This window comes from Oncorhynchus keta, chromosome 8 (assembly GCF_023373465.1).
Source record: "Oncorhynchus keta strain PuntledgeMale-10-30-2019 chromosome 8, Oket_V2, whole genome shotgun sequence".
Lineage (NCBI taxonomy): Eukaryota > Metazoa > Chordata > Actinopteri > Salmoniformes > Salmonidae > Oncorhynchus > Oncorhynchus keta.
The window spans coordinates 19,416,437-19,443,590 of NC_068428.1; the positions used below are offsets into that span (position 1 = coordinate 19,416,437).

At 44.6% G+C, this 27,154-nt stretch overlaps 1 protein-coding gene across 1 annotated transcript in view; it reads left to right on the forward strand.

The window, feature by feature from the left end:
- Nucleotides 1-933: 933 nt before the first annotated feature.
- LOC118386951 (sodium-dependent multivitamin transporter-like) overlaps nucleotides 934-27,154 on the forward strand; it is a 47,874-nt gene continuing 21,653 nt past the window's right edge. Inside the window, exon 1 of the mRNA XM_035774983.2 lies at nucleotides 934-1,353. The gene's annotated coding sequence lies outside the window, so the exon portion shown is untranslated. The remainder of the gene's footprint in view (nucleotides 1,354-27,154) is intronic.

A 27,154-nucleotide genomic window follows, 5' to 3' on the forward strand; every position in this document is an offset into this window, starting at 1 on the left:
GACCAACACTTTACATGCTGCAGTCATATTTTTTTCAGTGCAGAGTAAGGAGTCACATCGGCTCTATTCATGACCAGCTACACGCATAAGCAGTTGCTTAGGACCCCCGGCCGCTAGTGGAGTACACTAAGTAACATTTTGAAATTTGGTTGTGCATCAGCAGTGTCTCTCTTGTTTTGTCAGCCACTCAATTAGTTGATCAGCTAACTATTTAGATTGATAAGTTAGTCTTAGCAATTACTTAAACTTATAGTAATCATGGCTGTATACCAACTGGCCATGTTCCCAGATGTCCTGACCTCCAGGGGGCCCCCATTGATTTTGTTATTCACTTTTAATCAGTTATCATTAACATGACATAAGTCATGGCAAAATGTGTAAATTTGCAGGAAAATAACTAAAACTACCAACATCTCCACCCCATGGCAAAATGGGTATAATTGCAGGAAATTAGCTTTAAAAGGGCAAAAATGTATCTGCCCCTATCAAAAATCTCTGCCCCTTTTATAACAAATGTCATGCAATTATACTCATTTTGCAGTTATCTCCATCCTACGGAAAAATGTGTAGAATTGTAGGAAATTAACTTAACATTTTCTCCATTGTCAATGTTGCCTGCCAGAATCCCCCCATCTAATTTCCTTAATTTTGTGGCATAGGTCAAATACTTTCTATAGAACAAACTTCACGTTTGGCAACCAAAATTAATTTTTAATGTATGTGTGTTATATTAAAACAGAGGAGGGAGTAAAATGTAGGCAAGCAATAAACATTTCAGAACAACTAGTCGAATAAGACGTGGGAGAGATGACGAATTTTGGCAAAGAGATTTATTTATAGACTAATACACTTTAAACAAATAGCCAAACCGAAAACTGCAGACATTACTAGTGCCTCCCCGCAATCAAACCGACATTAAAAATATAATGAAATGCAGCCCAACGTGAACAGAAATCTCAACTAGCAACAACTCGCAGCAACGAAAAATAGAGTGCGTGGGATTCTGGAAGGGGGAGCATTTCCGCACAACACCGGCACCTCCTGATTTACAAATTAAGCAATGTATGTTACACATGTCCTGTATGATCCATGCATTTTAAGGTCACGATTAAATTGGTGGTAAACATTCTGTTCGTGATAAACATGAGGACCCCCAAGTAAGGGTTTTCTGCTATTACTCGAGATGATGGACATTATTTGCACGGAAGACTATTAGAAGCAATTTAGTAGCATATGTTAAGTCATGTGTGAAGCAAGGCAGTGTCGACGCTATCAAGGAGAATGGGCGGTTCGTATCGCTTGTTCCTCCTCCATAACGAACCGAATGAATGGCGACTCACGCATCTGATCACGGTGAGATGTGCACGTACTCCTTACAACTAAATCAACAAAGTCGCCCGATATGTGTACTTGACATTTAAACAAGCCATCGTGATGATAGTCTTGAATGCTTACATCAGCACATTGGTTCAAACCTCATGCCGGTAGCGATGCCGGTAAACCGAAGCACGAGTTGAAAGTTCACTTCAGTGGAAGGAGGTCCACGCGGACGTACACTCATTTATTTATAGTTTAACATTTGAGTTATATAGTCAACTGGGGACTTGGCTTGGGAAATACGTTATGTTGATGTCCATGGTAGTTAGTTTCTTGTTTGAAATAGAGCTAGTTTATTACTGTAGCAATCGCTGATGACCGTGTAACGTTATAATTTATCTAAACATTGTTAAACCCAGCGTGTCGGTTGCTAGCGTTTAACTTAAAAAGTATTTTGATTTGTTATTTTCAACTTTTACTGTTGTGTCAAGCTCTTGTGGCCAGGTTGTAACATATTTCAAGACAAAGTTCCATGTTTCGAGATTGACCTGTCAAACATCGTGGTATCAACCCAATTCCATTCTGCAGAGTAGGGTTGTCCAGTAGTTACCACTCAGAACCCTACCACAAGCCCAGAAAACTAGCCCAATTGTTTTGTTTCGCAGCAACAAAGTTGTTGCCACACTTAGCCAAACCACTTTTAACCCCATAACGCTAAATCAAATGAAGGAATATCAATTTAACTTATAATGTGAAGAGCAAAATTCGGGTTTCCATCAGAACAATTATTGCTAGTTAACGTGACTAACCTAATAAAATAATTAAAATGCCATAAGAAATGATTCACTAATGTGGAGTGTAGGCCCCATGTTTCATTAGCTGAAATAAAAATATCCCAGAAATGTTCCATACACACAAAAAGCTTACTTCTCAAATGTTGTGCACACATTTGTTTACATCCCTGTTAGTGAGCATTTCTCCTTTGCCGAGATAATCCATCCACCTGACTGGTGTGGCATATCAAGAAGATGATTAAGTAGCATGATCATTACACAGGTGCACCTTGTGCAGGGGACAAAAGGCCACTTTAAAATGTGCAGTTTTGTCACACGACACAATGTCACAGATGTCTCAAATTTCACTGGAGTGTGCAATTGGCATGCTGACTGCAGGAATGTCCACCAGAGCTGTTGCCAGAGAATTGAATGTTAATTTACCACCTCGTTTTAGAATATTTGGCAGTATGTCCAACAGGCCTCACAACCGCAGACCACGTGTAACCACGCCATCCCAGGACCTCCACATCCGGCATCATCACCTGCGGGATTGTCTGAGGGGAGGAGAGACGGGGTGCTGAGGAGTATTTCTGTCTGTAAAAAATCCCTTATGTGGGGAAAAATGTATTCTGATTGACACCCCTGCCCAGTCATGTAAAATCCATAGATTAGGGCCTAATTCATTTATTTCAATTGACTGATTTCCTTATGTGAACTGTAACTCAGTAAAATCGTTAAATGTTGCATATTGCATTTTATATTTTTGTTAAGTATAACTTGAGGGATGAAAGTTGGAAAGAGGATTTTGATCTCTGTTCAAGAGACACTTGTACAAACTTTAAAAATGATCTTTCAATTATGACTTGTGTGCCAGGTGTTAAGACTACAAACTGTTATAAATGGCCTATTTGGGAGATTTACATGTCATTTCAATAGGCTAGGCCTACTGACTAAAATCTGGGTTTATGATTGTAATTCAACTTTGTCATAGTTTGGTTAGCTAGATAGCCTACAGCCCCTGATAGGACGGCATCTAGTTTCAGCCTACAGTAACCTAGGCAAGATGTAAAATGAACACTTTAGCAGCTTGTTTAGTTCAAATTGACAGACAAATGTATTCAACATGATAGCGAGGCAATTTTGAGATAGGAAGTGCTTCTGTTGCCCTGCTTGAATGGACTACTGAGGATGGGGGTCATCATTTTAATCACTGAATCAAATATTAATAATATGGATATGAACTGAATCGGCCTATGCTCGTCATCAACATTCAGGTCAAATTGTTTTTTAATATTATTTTGTAATTGTTGCCTAATCTGATAGACTGAAGGTTATAGTCAAATGCATTCTAATAACAGCTGATTGGCAGTTGCGATAGAACTGTGACCATGATCACAATTGAGAACTTCCAACTTCATTAACTAAACATGGCCATTAATAATTGCATAATAACACAAGGCTACAACAAAAATAAACAAGTTATAGGCTATGTATTAAATATGTTTGCCAACTCCAGGTAGGTTCCCAAGGGGCACAAATGTATTTGCAATGACTCCAGTGATATCATCATTTCAACATGTTTATTGAATCAAATGGTAGGCTACTTGATGCAAATGGAGGCTATCATTCTCCACTTTTGATGTCAGTTTCATTGTGGACTTTTATCACATATCACGGCACCAAAATGTCATGATACTTATACCAACATTTTAGAATACTTTTTCAGCCCTACTGATCCAAAGAACCTGCTACAAAATGTTTAATTTCACCAACAGCCACTATAGTCTCAATAATATCCAGTTCACTTTCATGCGCATTGCACAGCTGTAATCAGCCAGCCTCATCCCCAACCAGCCCTACTGCTACTCTCTGTCCACTCTTCACCTGTCTATTCCACCTTCAGTTCTAAAACAATATATCATTTAGCCGTGATGACTAGCAGGGATGCACACCCAGACCCTGATGAGTCTTCTGTTAGATTTGTACGTTTTGTTACATTGGAGCGGAGTGCAAAGCGAGCAATGTTGACACGTTGTATCGTTTCATCACCTTTTATAACCAAGAGCACAGATCAGTCAGAGTAGACTTTGCAAGTTCACTGTCATGCTGCCTCTGAGTGTCAGAGGCTACACGCATGCAGCTTTACAGCAAAGAAAACGACTTGTCTCTAGCTTAAACGGTTAAAACAATATGACCCACGTTACCAAATATACCTTTTCTCTTTCTATCGGGATTTGTGCGCATTTGATATGATTTCACACATCATGTCGCGGGCCATTTTAAACTAATCCCGGGTCACTAGTTATTGGTTTGATAACAAACAACGTTGTTCAATCATGTTACTAACTAACAACCTAGTAACTTGACATTAGGTTCAGGCAAATTTGTTTGGCCCAGGAAGAAAGGAAAAGGGTTTGCTACTCATGAGATGTGCTTCAAAAGGTAGGATTATAGGCCTAATGTAAGCCTAAACTATATCAACAATCGATTCAATTCTGGTGCTCCTTAAATTCTGTTTGTTGCCGAACATTTTACAATTTGGGAGCTGTGTGTGTGTTTTACAAGAGCGAGGGAGACGGTGTGGGAGGAAGAGTGTGTGTGTTTTACGAGAGCGAGGAAGAGTGTGTGTGTGTGTGTGTTAACTGAAGAGGAAAGGTTTCATGCAGTGTTTTCTCCTTACTGACACAATAACATGCAGATCATTATGCATGTATATCACAGGAGGTTGGTGGCACCTGAATTGGGGAGGACGGGCTTCTGTTAATGGCCGGTGCGGAATGAGTGGAATGGTATCAAACACATGGTTTCTATGTGTTTGATGCCATTCCATTTGTGCCGTTCCAGCCAGTAGTATAAGCCGTCTCTCTTCAGCAGCCTCCACTGATGTATATTCCTTCCTCCCGTTCCTCCAGCCAAATCACAGGTAGGCCTTTGCAAATATGAGTAAATCAGCCATTTCTACGCAGCATTCTATTATGCAGTGTGAAGTTGTGTTGTAGACGTGTGAATTTCAGTGACAGGTTTTTGTAGAATGTTTATAAAACAGGAACAAGCTTCCGAGGGACGGAGCTAACCGGATGCTAGGCTACTTTTCTTTTTTCACCTTGATATCGCGATACTTGGCCTGGTATCATATTGTTTGTAAAATGTTGGTATCGTGACAAGCCTACTGCCTGATAGTCAGCCGCAGGTCACAGCCAAAAATATATACAGTGGGGCAAAAAAGTATTTAGTCAGCCACCAATTGTGCAAGTTCTCCCACTTAAAAAGATGAGAGAGGCCTGTAATTTTCATCATAGGTACACTATGACAGAGAAAATGAGAAAATAAATCCAGAAAATCACATTGTAGGATTTTTAATGAATTTATTTGCAAATTATGGTGGAAAATAGACACCTGTCTATATAAGGTCCCACAGTTGACCGTGCACGTCAGAGCAAAAACCAAGCCATGAGGTTGAAGGAATTGTCCGTAGAGCTCCGAGACAGGATTGTGTCGAGGCACCGATCTGGGGAAGGGTACCAAACTAGACTCTTCCTAGAGCTGGCCGCCCGGCCAAACTGAGCAATCGAGAAGGTGACCAAGAACCCGATATCACTCTGACAGACCTCCAGAGTTCCTCTGTGGAGATGGTTGTCCTTCTGGAAGGTTCTCCCACCTCTGTAGCACTCCACCATTCAGGCGGTAGAGTGGCCAGATGGAAGCCAATCCTCAGTAAAAGGCACATGACAGCCTGCTTGGACTTTGCCAAAAGGTACCTAAAGGACTCTCAGACCATCAGTTTCAAGATTCTCTGGTCTGATGAAACCAAGATTGAACTTTGTCCTTAATGTCAAGTGTCATGTCTGGAGGAAAGCTGGTACCATGCCTATGGTGAAGCATGGTGGCCGCATCCTGCTGTGGAGGATGTTATTCAGCGGCAGGGACTGGGAGACTAGTCAGGATCGAGGGAAAGACAAACTAAGCAAAGTACTGAGAGATCCTTGATGAAAATCTGCTCCAGAGCACTCAGGACCTCCGACTGGGGCAAAGGTTCACCTTCTAACAGGAAAACAACCCTAAGCACACAGCCAAGACAACGCAGGAGTGGCTTCGGGACAAGTCTCTGAATGTCCTTGAGTGGCCCAGCCAGAGCCCGGACTTTAACCTGATCAAAAATCTCTTGAGACACCTGAAAATAGCTGTGTAGTGACACTCCCCATCCAACCAGACTTGAGAGGATCTGCAGAGAAGAATGCGAGAAACTCCCCAAATACAGGTTTGCCAAGTAGAGGTTGACCGATTTCCAGTTTTTATAACAATCGGTAATCAGAATTTTTGGACGCAGATTATTACCGATTTACATTTCACTCTACGCGGAGACTGCGTGGCAGGCTGACTACATGTTACGCGAGTGCAGCAAGGAGCCAAGATACGTTAATGCTCGCTAGCAACTTATCTTGTAAAAAAACAATCAATCTTAACATAATCACTAGTCTCCTCGTGGAGTGCAATGTAAGGCAGGTGGTTAGAGCGTTGGACTAGTAACCTGAAGGTTGCAAAAACGAAACCCCGAGCTAACATGGTAAAAATATGTCGTTCTGCCCCTGAATAAGGCAGTTAACCCACTGTTCCTAGGCCGTCATTGAAAATAAGAATGTGTTCTTAACTTCTTAACGCCCAAATAGGTCCACAGACGATGCAATCTCAACCACACTGCACACTGCCCTAACCCACCTGGACAAGAGGAATACCTATGTGAGAATGCTGTTCATCGACTACAGCTCGGCATTCAACACCATAGTACCCTCCAAGCTCGTCATCAAGCTCGAGACCCTGGGTCTCGACCCCGCCCTGTGCAACTGGGTACTGGACTTCCTGACGGGCCGCCCCCAGGTGGTGAGGGTAGGCAACAACATCTCCTCCCCGCTGATCCTCAACACGGGGCCCCACAAGGGTGCGTTCTGAGCCCTCTCCTGTACTCCCTGTTCACCCACGACTGCGTGGCCATGCACGCCTCCAACTCAATCATCAAGTTTGCGGACGACACAACAGTGGTAGGCTTGATTACCAACAACGACGAGACGGCCTACAGGGAGGAGGTGAGGGCCCTCGGAGTGTGGTGTCAGGAAAATAACCTCACACTCAACGTCAACAAAACTAAGGAGATGATTGTGGACTTCAGGAAACAGCAGAGGGAACACCCCCCTATCCACATCGATGGAACAGTAGTGGAGAGGGTAGCTAGTTTTAAGTTCCTCGGCATACACATCACAGACAAACTGAATTGGTCCACTCACACTGACAGCGTCGTGAAGAAGGCGCAGCAGCGCCTATTCAACCTCAGGAGGCTGAAGAAATTCGGCCTGTCACCAAAAGCACTCACAAACTTCTACAGATGCACAATCGAGAGCATCCTGGCGGGCTGTATCACCGCCTGGTACGGCAACTGCTCCGCCCTCAACCGTAAGGCTCTCCAGAGGGTAGTGAGGACTGCACAACGCATCACCGGGGGCAAACTACCTGCCCTCCAGGACACCTACACCACCCGTTGTTACAGGAAGGCCATAAAGATCATCAAGGACATCAACCACCCGAACCACTGCCTGTTCACCCCGCTATCATCCAGAAGGCGAGGTCAGTACAGGTGCATCAAAGCTGGGACCGAGAGACTGAAAAACAGCTTCTATCTCAAGGCCATCAGACTGTTAAACAGCCACCACTAACAGTGAGTGGCTGCTGCCAACACACTGTCATTGACACTGACCCAACTCCAGCCATTTTAATAATGGGAATTGATGGGAATTATGTAAATATATCACTAGCCACTTTAAACAATGCTACCTTATATAATGTTACTTACCCTACATTATTCATCTCATATGCATATGTATATACTGTACTCTACATCATCGACTGCATCCTTATGTAACACATGTATCACTAGCCACTTTAACTATGCCACTTTGTTTACTTTGTCTACACACTCATCTCATATGTATATACTGTACTCGATACCATCTACTGTATGCTGCTCTGTACCATCACTCATTCATATATCCTTATGTACATGTTCCTTATCCCCTTACACTGTGTATAAGACAGTAGTTTTGGAATTGTTAGTTAGATTACTTGTTGGTTATCACTGCATTGTCGGAACTAGAAGCACAAGCATTTCGCTACACTCGCATTTAACATCTGCTAACCATGTGTATGTGACAAATAAAATTTGATTTGATTTGATTTGATTTGAACTGACTTGCCTAGATAAATAAAGATGTAAAAAATTAATAATAATAATAATTTTGCAAATCGGTGTCCAAAAATACTGATTACCGATTGTTATGAATACTTGAAATCTTGCCTAATTAATCGGCCATTCCGATTTAATCGGTAGACCTCTAATAAGAATAGTTTCAAATGTAAAAGTTTATTCGCCATGTGCACAGGATACAACGGATCTAAAATAATAACAATATAACAGACTAACGAATAAAAAACACAAGAACTATGATGCGTTATATAAACATGAGAATGATGAATATACAGGTCAGTGTAGGTGTAATAGGTGGCAGGGAAGTCAGGCGCAGGAGAGTCAAATGGAGTGTAAAATGGAGTCTTTTAATAAAGTCCACGGAGTATGCTCCATAACACTAAACGTACATAAACAAACAAACATGGGTACGAGGACCCGACGCGCACCTAATACAACAATCACACTACACTGACAATAGAACAATCTCTGACAAAGACATGAGGGGAAACAGAGGGTTCCCATTCTTTACAACAGGTAAAGAATGGGATAGAAAACAGGTGTGTGGGAAGACAAGACAAAACCAATGGAAAATGAAAAAAGGGTCAATGATGGCTAGAAGACCGGTGACGTCGAACACCGAGCACCGCCCGAACAAGGAGAGGCAACGACTTCGGCAGAAGTCGTGACATGACTGGAGAAGGATGTGTCAGGATTTGGCCAGGGTTGTTCCGGTTTTTGGTCACTAGATGCCCCCATTGTGCCTTTTGACCTTTTGTTTTCCCTTGATCCCCATTATTATTTGCACCTGTGCCTCGTTTCCCCTGATTGTATTTAAACCCTTTGTTTTCCTCTGTTCTTTGCTCTGTGTTTGTATGTTAGCACCCAGCCCTAGTACTCTGAGGACTCTTGTTGATCCCGGTGGACTCTCTTGTGGAATTCTGTTTTTTTGTTCTTGTTTGTTTGTTTTTTGAGTATCTTTTGAGGCTTTTTGTGCTTTACCTTCCACCTTGTGGATTTACATTTTTTGTCTTGGAGGATTACCTTTGTTCTTGTAGGATTCCTTTTGAGGTTGTGGAGTTACATGTTTTCTTGAAGAACTTCACTTTTTACTTCATTAAATACACTGTCTCAAGTACTGCTGTGTCTGCCTCATCTTCTGGGTTCTGCCTACTATTCGATGGCTCAGTTGGTTAGGTGACTGTTTCTCACTCCGGAGACCCGGGTTCGTAACCGGGTCCTGACAGAAACACAGACCCAAAAATGAACCCAGAGGCAGCCAGTTCCCAGGACCTTGTTGCCATGCTGTCCCACCACCAGGAGACTGTCCAACGTCACGAAGCCGCCCTGGTTCAGCAAGAGGCCTTAATGGCTAGACATTCTCATCTTCTGTCGGAGATGCTGACTTCCATAAAGCAGATATCTGATCGACTTACCCCGGCAACAGTTCCCGTCCCAGTACCTCAGATTCACGTACCCATGGCAGTTAACCCTCTGGCTGAACCTCGTCTTCCACCTCCCCAACGGTTCTCAGGTGCTTGTAAAGGGTTTCTCACCCAATGTTCTCTCTCCTTTGAGCTGCAACCCTCGTCGTTCCCCACCGACCGGTCTAAGATCGCATATATCATCACCCTGCTGTCGGAAAAAGCCCTGGCCTGGGCTACTGCTGTGTGGGATGCCCATAGTTCCTGCTGTGCCAGCTACTCTGCCTTTGCTGAGGAATTCAAACGAGTGTTTCAAGGCCCAAGCAGTGGTCCTGACTCAGCCAAACAGCTCCTGACTCTCCACCAAGGTCGGCGCAGCGTGACGGACTATGCCATCCAGTTCCGCACGGTGGCAGCAGCGAGTGGCTGGAACAACGAGGCGCTCACGGTGTGCTTTCTGAAAGGCCTTTCCGACACTATCCAAGATGAACTGGCCACTCGGGAACCACCGGACAATCTCGAGTCCCTGATCAAGTTGGCCTCACGCATTGACCAGCGTCTGAGAGAGAGAACTCAACCGTAGACCTCTAGCCCCTATCAGTCCCAGCTCCGAGTCCCCACCTTTATCCTCGCTGGCTCCACCGGAACCCATGCAGATTGGACGCATCTCCCAGGCTGAGAGAGACCGCCGGATGAGGGAGCGACGCTGTCTATTTTGTGGCAAACCGGGCCATTTCCGTTCCACGTGTCCCGGGCTCCAGGGAAACGCTCTGTCCCGTACAGACCGGGGGAACTGTAACGGGAAACATAACCTCCTCCCATCCGTCCAACTCCCGTCTGCTCATTCCAGTCACCCTTTCCTGGGACAACCACAAGCTTCACCTTCAAGCCTTGGTAGACTCTGGAGCCGCAGGTAACTTCATGGATGGTGTCTGGGCGAAGGAGAATGGCGTTCCCTCTGAACCTCTAAGTGACCCCATGAGGGTTACTACATTGGATGGAAGCCCTTTGGGATCTGGACTTGTCACTCATGTCACTACCTCCTTGCGACTTTCAGTTTCACAACACCAGGAATTGATGAACTTTCATTTGATCTCCTGTTCCGAGTTCCCTCTCGTCCTTGGATACCCCTGGCTTCACAGCCATAACCCTCACATCGACTGGTCTGTGGGCACTATAAAGCAGTGGGGTCCTACGTGCCAAGCTACTTGTATTTTCCCGAATTCCCCGAGTTCTACTCCCGAGTCTTTAGAATCCATCGACCTGACCCGAGTTCCCGAGTGTTACCATGACCTCAAACTGGTATTTAGCAAACAGAGGGCCACCATGCTACCACCCCATAGACCTTATGATTGCCCCATCGAACTGTTTCCGGGCACTTGCCCTCCCAGGGGTCGGATCTTTTCCCTATCTCCACCCGAACGAGCTGCTACGGATACCTACATCAAGGACGCTCTGGAAGCAGGCCTCATGCGTCCATCCACCTCCCCGGCGGGAGCAGGGTTTTCCTTTGTGGCCAAGAAAGACGGTGGATTACGTCCTTGCATCGACTACCGGGGACTCAATGCCATAACCGTCTGTAACCGTTACCCGCTACCCCTTATGGCCACAGCCTTCGAGCTGCTCCAGGAAGCAGTTGTTTTCACTAAGCTTGACCTGCGGAACGCATACCATCTTGTGCGGATCAGAAATGGTGACGAGTGGAAGACCGCTTTCAACACGCCTACTGGTCACTATGAATACTTGGTGATGCCCTTCGGCCTGACCAACGCCCCAGCGGTGTTCCAAGCGCTCATAAACGATGTGCTTAGGGATATGCTTAACATATTTGTGTTTGTTTACTTGGATGACATCCTCATCTTTTCGAGCTCTCTTCAAGAACACACTAAGCATGTCAGACAAGTACTCAAACGCCTCCTAGACAGTCATCTGTACGTTAAGCCGGAAAAATGTGAATTCCATTAATCCCGAGTACAATTCCTGGGATTTGTAGTGGAACCCGGTTGAGTCCAAATGGACCCCAGGAAGGTAGGGGCGGTAGCGGATTGGCCCACCCCAAATCCGTTAAGGAAGTTCAGCGTTTCCTGGGCTTCACTAACTTTTACCGCAAGTTCATCAAGAACTTCAGCTTGGTGGCAGCCCTCTCTCAGCTTTAACCAAGGGTGGCAATGCAAGGTTTTTGTGGGGAAGAGAAGCTGAGACGGCCTTCCAAGGACTCAAGCAGCGCGTCCTCTCTGCTCCCACCCTGATACTACCGACTACGGACGAACCATTTGTGGTGGAGGTAGACGCCTCAGAGGTTGGTGTTGGAGCTGTCCTGTCTCAGAGGGGTGAAGACAAGAAGCTTCATCCGTGCGCTTTCTTCTCACACCGGCTTACCCCGGCTGAGAGGAACTACGATGTGGGGGATCGTGAACTCCTAGCGGTTAAGATGACATTGAAGGAATGGAGACACTGGCTCAAGGGGGCTTCTCACCCGTTTCAAGTGCTTACGGACCACAAAAATCTGGAGTATATCCAGGAGGCGAAGCGGTTGAACTCTAGACAAGCTAGATGGTCTCTTTTCTTCAATCGATTCCAGTTTATCCTCACCTATCGGCCCGGGTCGAAGAATCTCAAACCGGATGCCCTGTCCCGAGTCTACGCTCCTGCCATTCGAGATGACACGGACATGCCTGTCCTTCCTGCTGCTAAGATCGTGGCTCCGATCTCGTGGCAAGTTGAGGATACCGTGAGACGAGCTCAAGCTATTGAACCGGACCCGAAAGGAGGTCCTGCCAATCGGTCGTTTGTCCCCAAGGCAGTGAGGACTCAGGTCCTTCTATGGGGGCACTCCTCTCGCCTCACCTGTCACCCGGGCGTAGGTCGCACCTTGGAGTTCATTCAGCGTAAGTTCTGGTGGCCTACCATAAGAGAAGACGTTGCCACTTTCGTCAATGCCTGCCCCGTGTGCTGCCAGGGCAAATCTTCTCACCTCCGCCCGCAAGGACTCCTTCACCCTTTACCTGTTCCCCACAGACCCTGGTCCCATATCTCGTTGGACTTCATTACTGGCCTTCCTCCATCCCATGGCAATACTACTATCCTAGTCATTATCGACAGGTTTTCAAAGGCGGCCAGGTTCATCCCTCTGACTAAGTTACCTTCTGCCAAGGAAATGGCTGAGTTGGTAATTAATCATGTGTTCCGAGTCTTCGGCATTCCTCAAGATATGGTTTCTGACAGAGGTCCCCAGTTCGCCTCTAGGTTTTGGAAGGCCTTCTGCCAACTCATGGGGGCTTCTGCCAGTCTATCTTCAGGGTACCATCCGGAGTCCAACGGCCAAACTGAGAGGATGAATCAAGAGCTGGAAACCACCCTTCGATGTATGACTCGTAACAACCCGTCCACATGGTCGTCCTTCATTGTTTGGGCCGAATACGCGCACAACACCTTGCGCTCCTCCTCCACTGGTATGTCCCCGCACGAGTGTCAGTTTGGCTATGCCCCTCCATTGTTCCCGGACCAGGAGGCAGAAGTCAGAGTGCCTTCAGCCTTGAAGTTCGTCAGACGCTGTCGGCTTATGTGGAGGAAGACCCGTCTTAATCTTATGCGTTCCTCACAGAGGTACCAACAACAAGCCAACAGACGTCGCCGTCCCGGGCCTACCCTGCGCCCCGGCCAGAGAGAATGGCTCTCCACAAGAGACTTACCACTACGGGTGGAGTCTCGCAAGCTGTCCCAAAAATACATTGGTCCCTTTAAGGTTGCCAGGAGAGTTAACCCAGTTTCTTATCGCCTACACTTCTTCTCTTAAGATTAGTCCCACGTTTCACATTTCCTTATTAAAACCTGTTGTTTTTCTCCCTTGTCCCGGCAGACAGACCTCCGTCTCGTGTCATTGGAGGCCAGCCGGCTTATACCGTCCATCGGATACTGGATTCCCGCCAGGTGCAGCGGTCCTGGCAGTATCTGGTGGACTGGGAAGGCTACGGTCCCGAGGAGCGCTCTTGGGTTCCTGCCAAAGACATACTGGACCCTGACCTCATTCGTCAGTTCAGGGCTCTCCAACCTGAGAGAGCTGGTAGGAACGTCAGGAGCCGTTCCTAGGGGGGGATTCTGTCAGGATTTGGCCAGGGTTGTTCTGGTTTTTGGTCACTAGATGCCCCCATTGTGCCTTTTGACCTTTTGTTTTCCCTTGATCCCCATTATTATTTGCACCTGTGCCTCGTTTCCCCTGATTGTATTTAAACCCTTTGTTTTCCTCTGTTCTTTGCTCTGTGTTTGTATGTTAGCACCCAGCCCTAGTACTCTGAGAACTCTTGTTGATCCCGGTGGACTCTCTTGTGGAATTCCGTTTTTTTGTTCTTGTTTGTTTGTTTTTTGAGTATCTTTTGAGGCTTTTTGTGCTTTACTTTCCACCTTGTGGATTTACCTTTTTTTGTCTTGGATTACCTTTGTTCTTGTAGGATTCCTTTTGAGGTTGTGGAGTTACATGTTTTCTTGAAGAACTTCACTTTTTACTTAATTAAATACACTGTCTCAAGTACTGCTGTGTCTGCCTCATCTTCTGGGTTCTGCCGACTATTCGTGGCTCAGTTGGTTAAGTGACTGTTTCTCACTCCGGAGACCCGGGTTCGTAACCGGGTCCTGACAGGATGTACATGTAAACAGGGCTGAAAGTGACTGGTTGTAGGAATATACACTGCTCAAAAAAATAAAGGCAACACTTAAACAACACAATGTAACTCCAAGTCAATCACACTTCTGAGAAATCAAACTGTCCACTTAGGAAGCAACACTGATTGACAATAAATTTCACATGCTGTTGTACAAATGGAATAGACAACAGGTGGAAATTATAGGCATTTAGCAAGACACCCCAATAAAGGAGTGGTTCTGCAGGTGGGGACCACAGACCACTTCTCAGTTCCTATGCTTCCTGGCTGATGTTTTGGTCACTTTTGAATGCTGGCGGTGCTTTCACTCTAGTGGTAGCATGAGACGGAGTCTACAACCCACACAAGTGGCTCAGGTTGTGCAGCTCATCCAGGATGGGACATCAATGCGAGCTGTGGCAAGAAGGTTTGCTGTGTCTGTCAGCGTAGTGTCCAGAGCATGAAGGCGCTACCAGGAGACAGGCCAGTACATCAGGAGACGTGGAGGAGGCCGTAGGGGGGCAAAAACTCAGCAGCAGGACCGCTACCCCCGCCTTTGTGCAAAGAGGAGCAGGAGGAGCACTGCCAGAGCCCTGCAACATGACCTCCAGCAGGCCACAAATGTGCATGTGTCTGTTTCTGACCATTTGAGCAGACTACATGAGGGTGGTATGAGGGCCCGACGTCCACAGGTGGGGGTTGTGCTTATAGCCCAACACCGTGCAGGACGTTTGGCATTTGCCAGAGAACACCAAGATTGGCAAATTCGCCACTGGTCCCCTGTGCTCTTCACAGATGAAAGCAGGTTCACACTGAGCACATGTGACAGAGTCTGGAGACACCGTGGAGAACGTTCTGCTGCCTGCAACATCCTCCAGCATGACCGGTTTGGCAGTGGGTCAGTCATGGTGTGGGGTGGCATTTCTTTGGGGGGCCGCACAGCCCTCCATGTGCTCGCCAGAGGTAGCCTGACTGCCATTAGGTACCGAGATGAGATCCCCAGACCCCTTGTGAGACCATATGCTGGTGCGGTTGGCCCTGGGTTCTTCCTAATGCAAGACAATGCTAGACCTCATGTGGCTGGAGTGTGTCAGCAGTTCCTGCAAGAGGAAGGCATTGATGCTATGGACTGGCCCGCCCGTTCCCCAGACCTGAATCCAATTGAGCACATCTGGGACATCATGTCTCGCTCCATCCACCAACGCCACGTTGCACCACAGACTGTCCAGGAGTTGGCGGATGCTTTAGTCCAGGTCTGGGAGGAGATCCCTCAGGAGACCATCCGCCACCTCATCAGGAGCATGCCCAGGCGTTGTAGGGAGGTCATACAGGCACGTGGAGGCCACACACACTTCTGAGCCTCATTTTGACTTGTTTTAAGGACATTACATCAAAGTTGGATCAGCCTGTAGTGTGATTTTTTTTCCACTTTAATTTTGAGTGTGATTCCAAATCCAGACCTCCATGGGTTGATAAATTTGATTTCCATTGATACTTTTTCTGTGATTTTGTTGTCAGCACATTCAACTATGTAAAGAAAAAAGTATTTAATAAGAATGTCATTCATTCAGATCTAGGATGTGTTATTTTAGTGTTCCCTTTATTTTTTTGAGCAGTGTATAAATACTTATTGTAATATATATATATATATATATATATATGTGTGTGTGTGAACAGAGTAATAGTGACCAGTAGCAAGATAAATACTCATGTTTATGGCAGTCAATAATCAATGAACAGCAGCGTAATGGAGTAATGCATCTAATCAATGTTAATTTTAGAAACCTGGGTAGATACCTGTGGATGGGTATATAATCAGTGTGGATAGTCTGTGGGCGATGGAGAGCAGTAGTTGTTTGGCCATTTAAGTCTTATGGCCAGGGGATAGAAGTGGTTTTGGAGTCTGTTTGTCTGAGCCATGATGCACCGGTTCTGCGTGCTGGATGGGAGCTTAGAGAACAGTCTATGTCTCGGGTGGCTGGAGTCTTTGGCACTTTCTCATTCCTTTCTCAGACACCGCTTGGCATGTACGTCCTGGATGGCTGGGAGCACTGATTGCTTTATGAACCTCAATGACCTACATATATTGGGAGAAGGCAACCAAGTTGTTGGCAACACGTTTTCAATTGCCCCTGATCATGCATCAAGACTGGCATTTTAAGTAGCTTTCCCTGTTTCTATAAATACCTCTGGCTCTGCAGTAGTTATTTTTCTACCCTGTTGGAGACACACACACAATGCTGACCCATGCTGTGGCTGACTTTATGGCCTGAGACCAGACCAGCAGGGTCTCATTAAAGGAGCCATGAAAAATAACCCTCTGTAGCGACAATGAGCAGTGGGCACAGTGTTTCTGTCTCTCTGTTACACGGCTGGCACAGGGCAAGTGAAGCCCCAAAAGACACCACTGCTGTTTCAGCAGCTGTACAACCTGTAATTATATCAAACCTCACTACAAGTGAGTAGGTTGATTTGAATAGGCCCTAAACCTGTTTGTGTTTGCCAATGACTGTATCTAGCCTATTTGATGAGTCTGGAGTCACTCATGACCTTATTTACCATCATTTTCCTAACTGCTGGTATATTTAGGAGCCCAATGCATCGGTTTTGTTTTTCCTGTAGAGATTATGCTGCGGCATGGGCTGCTCTCTCTCGTTGTCTGTTGTACCTCAGAGGTGATGACTCCTAACGAGTGGTGTTTAATTGGTCAGACACCCTGGGTTTGATCACATAGGCTCAGGAGAATCACACAGACAGCCTGTCAAGGCAGGCTTTCACCGTTTGATCATCACAGACCTTGTGACTGGCAGAGATGATTCAACAGGACCACTGAGCCTTAGCCCTAAGAATTTAGCTGGTCAGAAATGGTTGGGATAGATGGTAGGCATTTTGCACTCTTTAACATTGCAGTAAGGACATTTTTTTTTATGTTTTATGTAATTTCTCATGGACAGATCTACATAAATATAACTGGTACCGTATAATCTTTTGGGACTGAGCGAGATGCGAGAAACCATAGTTCTGGTGTTTAGGTTTTTCTCTGGTTATTTGGACAAATCTCGATTCCGCAGGTGTTAGCATCTTTGGAATTTTGGAAGGGGAGATTGTATTTGGCCTGTAACTTGCGAAGAGAGAGGGTGGAGCTCCTCTTTCCGCTTCTCATTCTAGTGTCTCTTGGTCTCTTCTCTTAAGATGTATTGACCCATAACTTAATTGAGCAGCTGACCAATTACGCAAGACTTCAGTTCTGGGTTAACAGTTCAAAATTGATTAAATCTTTATTATTTCCTCACCCATCTACACACAATACCCTATAATGACAAAGTGAAAACATGTTTTTAGATTTGTTTGCGCATTTATTAAAAATTAAATACAGTTATCTAAATTACAAAAGTATTCACACCACTGAATCACCTTTTAGAATCACCTTTTAGCAGCGATTACAGTTGTGAGTCTTTCTGGGTAAGTTTAAGAGCTTTGCACACCTGGATTGTACAATATTTGCACATTATTCTTAAATTCTTCAAGCTCTGTCAAGTTGGTTGTTGATCATTGCCAGGCAGCCATTTTCAAGTCTTGCCATAGATTTTCAAGCCCATTTAAGTCAAAACTGTAATTAGGCCACTCAGGAACAATCGATGTCATCTTGGTAAGCAACTCCAGTGTGCCTAAATGATTATCACCCTTTTTCTAAACTTTCTTGCCTAGCTAAATTATGAGACTTGATTAATTATCAGCTAAGGTCTTTGAAATATATTGTAAATGTACACCAGTTTGGTTTTAGACCAGGTCATAGCACTATCTCTGCTGCATCCCTAGTTATAAATGATGTGGTTAACTGTATGGATAAAGACAACGTGCTGCCCTCTTCATTGACCTGTCAAAGGCTTTCGATACTGTTGATCACCCACTGCTAATTCAGAGGCTTTCCTCAATTGGTCTAGGCCAGGCTGCATGTAACTGGTTTAAAAATTACTTGACAGAGAGAACTTTATCTACTTGTGGTGTTAAATCAGGTTTCTTGGATATTACGAAAGGTGTCCGCAGGGGTCGATTCTGGGTCCTGTACTTTTTGCTGTTTACCTTAACAATATCGACTTGTCTGTAAACAATTGTAACCTGCACTTGTATGCCGATGATACTGTTGTGTATGCTATTTACCCCACGGTTGACCAGGTTCTGTGAACTACAGTTTGCCTTTATTGTATTACAGACACACCTTATTCACCTGAAATTAGTATTGATTGCAGGTAAAACTAAGTATAAGTTCTCTAGAGCGCATAAAATTAACTCTGATTTAAGTATATGTACTTTGGATGGTGTCCATATTGATTGTGTCCCTGCTTACAAATATCTGGATAGATGAAAAGCTGTCCTTTTAAATAGAATATTGACGAGTTAGTTAAGAAGCTGAGAATAAAAATGGGCTTCTATAGAAATACACTACTGGACCAAAAGTTTTCGAACACCAATTCATTCAAAAGTTTTTATCTTTACTCTTTTCTACATTGTAGAAAATAGTGAAGAAACTATGAAATGACACATAAATAATGGAGAACTCAAAAAGTGAATCAAACCAAAATCTATTTGATATTTTTCAAAGTAGCCACCCTTTGCCTTGATGACAGCATTGCACACTTGCGTTCTCTCAACCAGCTTCAGGAGGTAGCCTGGAATGCATTTCATTTAACACGTGTGCTTGTTAAAAGTTAGTTTGTGGAATTTCTTTCCTTCTTAACTTCTTGGCGCACCCATCCCGTTAGTGGAATCATTTTCGTCAACATCCGCTGAATTGCAGAGCGCCAAATTCAAATTAAATTACTAAAAATATTTAATTTTCATGAAATCACAAGTGCAATATAGCAAAACACAGCGTAGCTTGTTGTTAATCCACCTGGCGTGTCAGATTTTTAAAAAACCTTCAAGCTTAATGCTTGAAGAACAGCGACGAGCTGCTGGCAAAACGCACGAAAGTGCCGTTTGAATGAATGCTTACAAGCCTGCTGGTGCCTACCATCGCTCAGTCAAACTGCTCTATCAAACCATAGACTTAATTATAACATAATAACATACAAATACGAGTTTTAGGTCATTAATATGGCCAACTCTGGAAACTATCATCTCGAAAACAAGACATTTATTCTTTCAGTGAAATACTTTATCTAACGGGTGGCATCCATAAGTCTAAATATTCCTGTTACATTGCACAACCTTCAATGTTATGTCATAATTACGTAACATTCTGGCAAATTAGGCGGCCCAAACTGCTGCATATACACTGACTCTGTGTGCAATCAACACAAGAAAAGTGACACAATTTCACCTGGTTAATATTGCCTGCTATAACCTGGATTTCTTTTATCAAAATATGCAGGTTTAAAAATATATACTTCTGTGTATTGATTTTAAGAAAGGCATTGATGTTTATGGTTAGGTACAGTCGTGCAACGATATGGCTTTTTTCGCAAATGAGCTTTTGTTAAATCATTCCCCGTTTGGCGAAGTTGGCTGTCTTTGTTAGGAAGAAATAGTCTTCACAGAGTTGGCAACTAGCCAGGTTAGCAGGCAATATTAACTCTAAATATGCAGGTTTAAAAATATATACTTGTGTATTGATTTTAAGAAAGGCATTCATGTTTATGGTTAAGTACACATTGGAGCAAGACAGTCCTTTTTTGCGAATACGCACCGCATCGATTATGTGCAACGCAGGACACGCTAGAGAAACTAGTAATATCGTCAACCATGTGTAGTTAACTAGTGATTATGATTGATTGATTGTTTTTTACAAGATAAGTTTAATGCTAGCTAGCAACTTACCTTGGCTTCTACTGCATTCGCGTAACAGGCAGTCTCCTCGTGGAGTGCAATGTAATCAGGTGGTTAGTGTGTTGGACTAATTAACTGTAAGGTTGCAAGATTGAATCCCCTAGCTGACAAGGTAAAAAATCTGTCATTATGCCCCTGAACAAGGGAGTTAACCCACTGTTCCTAACTGACTTGCCTAGTTAAATAAAGGATGAATAAAGGTGTACATTTTTTAATCAGCCAAATCTGCGTCCAAAAATACCGATTTCCGATTGTTACAAAAACTTGAAAATCGGCCCTAATTAATCGGCCATTCCGATTAATCGGTCGACCTCTACCTCTGATGTCACGTAGGTTGATACATTGCTATGTTTTCATTTATAAGGCCTTTTTACAAAAAGTCCCACTGTACCTAAGATCTTTGCTAAACTTTAGACCTATGAGTTACCACACCTGGTCTCAGGGATAGAAATTCCTTTGGTCTCTACTGAGTTAGGTAAATTAGGCTAAGTTAGGTTTAGTCAGCTTTTATTTGTTGAACAATCTTCAAAATCTTCTTAATTTATGTTTTTGTGCCTCTAGGGCAATTTAGAAAGCTGATTGAGGACCTTTATTACTGTTTTTTAAGGCCATGTTTTTCTTTCTGCTTGCATTTCGTAATTTATATTTTGATGTGAGTATTTTCTGTCATTTATGAAATTCAGGGCTCATCTGTAAAAGAGACTCCCTGATAAAATAAAGGTTCAAATAAATATTTGGCCTTGTATTTTAGGTTATTGTTCTGCTGAAAGGGGAATTCGTCTCCCAGTGTCTGTTCTGAAAGCAGACTGAGCCAGGTTTTCCTCCAGAATTGTGCTCAATTCAATTTCTTTTTATCCCCCAAAAAACAATGTAGTCCTTGCTGATGACAAGCACACCCATAACATGATGCAGCCACCACCATGCTTGAAAATATGGGGTGGTACTCAGTGATGTGTTGGATTTGCCCCACACATAATACTTTGTATTCAGGACATAAAGTGAATTTAAATGCCAATTTTTACAGTTTTACTTTAGTGCCTTACTGCAAACAAGATTCATATTTTTGAATATTCTGTTTCTCTACAGGCATTCTTCTTTTCACTCTTTCAATTAGGTTAGTATTGTGGAGTAACTACACTGTTGTTAATCCATCCTCAGTTTTCTCCTGTCACAGCCATTAAACTCTGTCACTATTTTAAAGTCACCATTGGCCTTACTCTCCGGCAACTGAGTTAGGATGAACACCTATATCTTTGTAGTGACTGGGTTTATTGATACTGGGTATATTGATTCAAATGTTTACCCATCTACCAATAGGTGCCATTCTTTGAGAGGCATTGGAAAACCTCCCTGGTCTTTGTGGTTGAATCTGTGTTTGAAAGTCACTGCTCGACTGAGGGACCTTACAGATAATTGTACAGAGATGAGGTCGTAATTATAAAATTATGTTGAACACTATTTTTTTGCACACAGTGAGTCAATTAAACTTGTGTGACTTGTTACTTATTTAGGCTTGCCATAACAAAGGGGTTGAATATGAATTGACTCGAGACATTTCAGATTTTCATTTTTAATTAACTTGAAAACATGTCTAAAAATATAATTCCAGCATTATGTGGTATTGTGTGTAGGCCAGTGACAGAACATCTCAATATAATCAATTTAAAATGCAGGCTGTACCACAACAAAATGTGGAGAAGGCAAGGAGGTGAGAATACTTTGTGAAGGCTCTGCTAAATGCAGACCTGAAGGACTCCTTATCAGGACACACAAGGCTGTTTAAATGGGGTTCAGACACATCTGCCACATCATAGAGACACAACATTCATAACCTTGTGTTTATCCTTTAGCATAAATATTTTAGAAAACCTCCCCCCCTACTTTGGAAATGGTACTAACCTTTCCCTTTCAGAATGATACTTCCTCTCTGTATAGCCAGCATAGTTTTCTTAATGTCACAGGAACCAAGGTGTTCTTCTGAAGCGCTTTATGCACTCTCTTTACACAGCTCATCTCCTGAGAGGGTACTCATTTTCGTTACCTGTAATTTGGAGCCCATCGTTAATTAAGAGAAGCTCAGTAAATCAAATAAAAAAATCACTGTCACATGCGCCAAATACATCAGGTGCAGACCTTACAGTGAAATGCATACTTACAAAGCCCTTAACCACCAATGCAGTTTTAAGAAAATACCCCCCCAAAAAGTAGGAGATAAGAATAACAAATAATTAAAGAGCAGCAGTAAATAACAATAGTGGGGCTATATACAGGGGGTGCAGGTACAGAGTCAATGTGCCAACGTATAGGCTAGTAGGTATTGTCATGCATGAGGAAATCAAATTAGCCATAATTACCCAGAAAGGTTGGCACATTTTCTTTGCCATAAATCAATGCAGTGAAAGCATAGCTACAGGCTCAAGCAGATTATCATAATCATCATTGGTCCAGCCTACTGGCCTATATTTGTTGAAGCCAGTCACGGGGACTGCTGTAAAATGCAGTCACAAGGTTTACGTAAAATGTAATAGACTTGGGTTTTCTCTCGGTGACCTGTAAAAGGACAATGCTGTGTTGTTGGGCGGTGTGTGTGTGTCATGCTCTATCGCTTTCTCCCTCTATCAGAGACCGGATGCCCTCTGTGCTGGTCACAGCTATTGTGCTCCAGCTGGTAGCCTATATCACAATACATGAATCAATCATATGCGGACCGTGGTGGAATCGGACGTCAACTGAAATGTTCACTTGCTTCCTGTATAAAGTTACAGCATATAAAGTATACACTACCGTTCAAAAGTTTGGGGTCACTTAGAAATGTCCTTGTTTTTGAAAGGAACGCTCTTTTTTTGTCCATTTTAAAATGACATCAAATTGATCAGAAATACAGTGTAGACATTGTTAATGTTGTAAATGACTAATGTAGCTGGAAACGGCTGATTTTGTTTTGGAATATTGTGGTGGCATTTTTCTGCTTTATCAAATGAGGATAGTTAAACTTCACACACCAGTCAGAGTTATACTTAAACTACATATTTTTGTAATAAGAACTTCGCAATAGCCTTTTTGACTTTCAATGATGCGCTATCTCTAATGAACCATTTGAAAAGTGACCACAGAAAAATACAAAGATCTTTTATAGCCAAGATAAACCCCTCTCAACTTACATGACTAACCACAGATCTTAAGAACTGTTCACAAAGAAAGGCTTTTTTGGGCTTCCCGGGTGGCGCAGTGGTCTAGGGCACTGCATTGCAGCTCTAGCTGTGCGACCAGAGACTCTGGTTTCGCACCCAGGCTCTGTCACAGCCGGCCGCGACCGGGAGGTCCGTGGGGCGACGCACAATTGGCCTACCTAGCGTCATCCGGGATAGGGAGTGTTTGGCCGGGAGGGATATCCTTGTCTCATCGCGCACCAGCGACTCCTGTAGGTGCGGGCGCAGTGCACGCTATCCAAGGTTGCCAGGTTCGCAGTGTTTCCTCCAACACATTGGTGCAGCTGGCTTCCGGGTTGGATGCTCGCTGTGTTAATGTCACGTAGAGTAGGCCAGAAGGCTAAACTGGATAACCTAACCTCTATCAAAATAAAAGGATGGCGGAGCCGCAAAAGTTCTTCTGTGCAAAGGTGTTTATTTACAAGTGATTCCGGAACAAAAAAACAACAGTACTGCCATTAACATCTACCTTATGGGACATCTTAAAAACAATGCTGCCCCATCCACAGCTCAATCCAAAAAATGCCTCCCCCATGACTGAAAGAGAGGCTCCTTTTGTAGGGCTAGCCCCTCCCCTCAGAACAATTAACCCTGGTTAATTGATCAATTAACAATACAAACCTACATTTTCCATGAACTAAACATACTAAAGGATATACATTGCAACACGGTTTTAAACAATATCACAACATAACATTTACAACATTACATCACTACTGACAATATCTTTCAATATGCCCATATGCATTAATGAGCCATTTGGGCCAGGCACTATAAAGCCAACCAATTTCCCTTAGCTCGGGTCCTTTTCCAGCATACCCGGAAGCTACAGAGATGGAGAGAGAGGAACAGAACAAACAAACAATGCGCTCATCCACAACATTGATAAGTACAATAATCATTGTATCTCTCAAATATGAACATTGACAAGTGTGAAATGCATGCACCAAGACAGAAGTTAATTTGTGTGTCGACCCACATTGTTAACTTATCTTATAATGGCGCAGGGAGGAGTGATGAATATGTGTGTGTTAAAGAACCAAATGCTGCCCGCGGCCAGTGACGGACTTCTACGTCACATTACCTTCCTCCTCTCCTGAAGCGACCATGTTCGGGAGCCTTGATAGGTAGTCCGCAGTAACGTTCTCTTTTCCTGCCTTGTGACGGACACAGAACCTGAAGGGCTGGAGCTCCAGATACCACCTGGTCACACGAGAATTCCGGTCCTTCATGGTCTGGATCCAGGTCAGTGCTCTGTGGTCCGTGTGCAGGTCAAATTCCCTCCCAAGAAGGTAGTAACGGAGGCTATCTAGGGCCCACTTTATAGCCAGGCACTCCTTTTCGATTGTAGAATACCTGGTTTCCCTGGGCAACAGCTTCTGACTCAGGTACAGCACAGGAAGCTCTTCTCTTGGCTCCCCTTGGGCCAGTACAGCTCCAATTCCTACAGCCGAAGCGTTCACCTGCACGAGAAATCTCTTCTGAAAATCAGGGGTCTGGAGAACAGGGAATGAGCACAGTCGTTTTTTCAGTGTCATGAAGGCTTCCTCACACTCCTCAGTCCACTTCACAGGGTTGCTGGCCCCCTTCGAAGTGAGGTTGGTCAGAGGGACAGCGATGGTCGAAAACTGTGGAATGAATCTCCGGTACCACCCTGCCAGACCTAGGAAGGACTTCACCTGTGTCTTGGTTCTGGGTTGAGGGCTATTCCTGATGGACTCCACTTTCTCCACCTGAGGCCGAACTTCACCCTTACCCAGCTGGTAACCCAGGTACTTTGTCTCCTGTTTCGCCCACTCACACTTCAGGAGGTTAAGCGTGAGGCCTGCTTCATGGATCTTCCCCAGGTCTCTGCTAAGATGCTGTATGTGCTCCTCCCAGGAGTGGCTGTAGATCACCACGTCGTCCAAGTAAGCAGCACAGTAATCGTCACAGTCCTGGAGGACCTTGTCCATCAGCCTCTGGAAAGTCGCAGGGGCCCCATGAAGGCCAAACGGCATGACCTTGAACTGGAACAGGCCCATTGGCGTCCGGAATGCAGTGTAGGCCTTGGATTGTTCATCCAGGGGCACCTGCCAGTACCCTTTGCAGAGATCCAATGTGGTGATGTAATGAGCTCTACCTATTCTCTCCAGTAAGTCGTCAATGCGGGGCATGGGATAGGCATCAAACTGGGAGATGGCATTCACCTTACGGAAGTCCATGCAGACGCGCAAAGAGCCATCCTTCTTTGGGACAATGACAATAGGGCTGCTCCATTCACTTGAAGATGGCTCGACAACATCCATCTCTATCATGGTGTGGACCTCTTCCTTGAGGGCTACCACCAGCCTCTCAGGCACACGGTAAGGATGCTGGCGGACAGGGTTCTGGCCAGGTTTCAAACGAATGACGTGTTCTAGGACTTTGGTTCTTCCTGGTCTCTGACTGAAGAGGGCCGGATACTTGCCAAACAGCTGCTTCAGCTCATCTTGCTTGTCTTCTTCCAGGTGAGCCAGTATGTCTTCTGCTTGTTCTTTCCATGCTTCTGTGACCCCATCCGACTCATCCTCTTCTACTCTGCGGACCAGAAAGGACTTTCCTTTGGAGAGTTCCTCTTTCTCCTCCCAGGCCTTGAGAAGGTTCACATGGTAGATTTGCTTCTTCTTACCCTTGTCCGGGTGCAGCACCTCGTAGGTCACTGGGCCCATCTTCCTCCCGATTAGGTACGGTCCTTGCCATTGCGCAAGGAGCTTGCTGGTAGACGAGGGAAGGAGGAGCAGGACTTTCTGTCCTGGCTCAAACTCTCTGTGGCGAGCGTGCTGGTCATAGCCTCTCTTCTGGGCCTTCTGGGCTTGCTGAAGGTTTGCTCTAGCTTCCTCTCGGTACCGTTCCAACCTGTCTCGCATCTGGAGGACATACTGGACAATCCCCTGTCCTGAGGTAGCTACTGGGGAACCTTCCCAGCACTTCTTCAGCAGGTCCAGTGGTCCTTGCACTGGCCATCCATAGAGGAGTTTGAATGGCGAGAAACCTGTCGATGCCTGAGGCACCTCCCTGTAAGCAAAAAGCAGAAAGGGTAACCACTTATCCCAGTCTTTACCAGTGTCAGCAACAAACTTCCTCAACATGTTCTTGAGCGTTTGATTGAATCTCTCTACGAGCCCATCCGTTTGGGGATGGTAGGGAGTAGTCCTCAAGCCTTTAATGCCCAGCTGTCGGTGGAGTTGAACCATCAGTCGCGAGGTGAAGTTTGTCCCTTGGTCCGTCAGGATTTCATCTGGGATTCCTACACGAGAGAAGAGCTGAACAAGAGCACTGATTATTTTTGGAGTGGTTATGGAACGGAGTGGGAAGGCTTCTGGGAACCGGGTGGCATAGTCACAGATCACCAATATATACTTGTAACCTGCACTACTCTTCTCCAAGGGTCCAACAATGTCCATTGCAATTCTCTTGAATGGGGTAGAGATAACAGGCAGTGAACATAGAGGAGCCCGTTCAGACCTACGGACAGCACTGGTTTTCTGGCACGTGGGGCATGATTTGCAGTATTTTTGTACATCAGTATACATGGAGGGCCAAAAGAAACGGGAGCCTAGCCTAAGATAGGTCTTATGTTGCCCTAGATGGCCTGCCCATGGAACTGTATGTGCAAGGTTGAGAACAAGTGGTCTACAGGTAGATGGCACCACCAACTTCCTGCTATCTGCCTCTGACCCAAGGTAGAGTATGTGGTTGTCTACTGTGT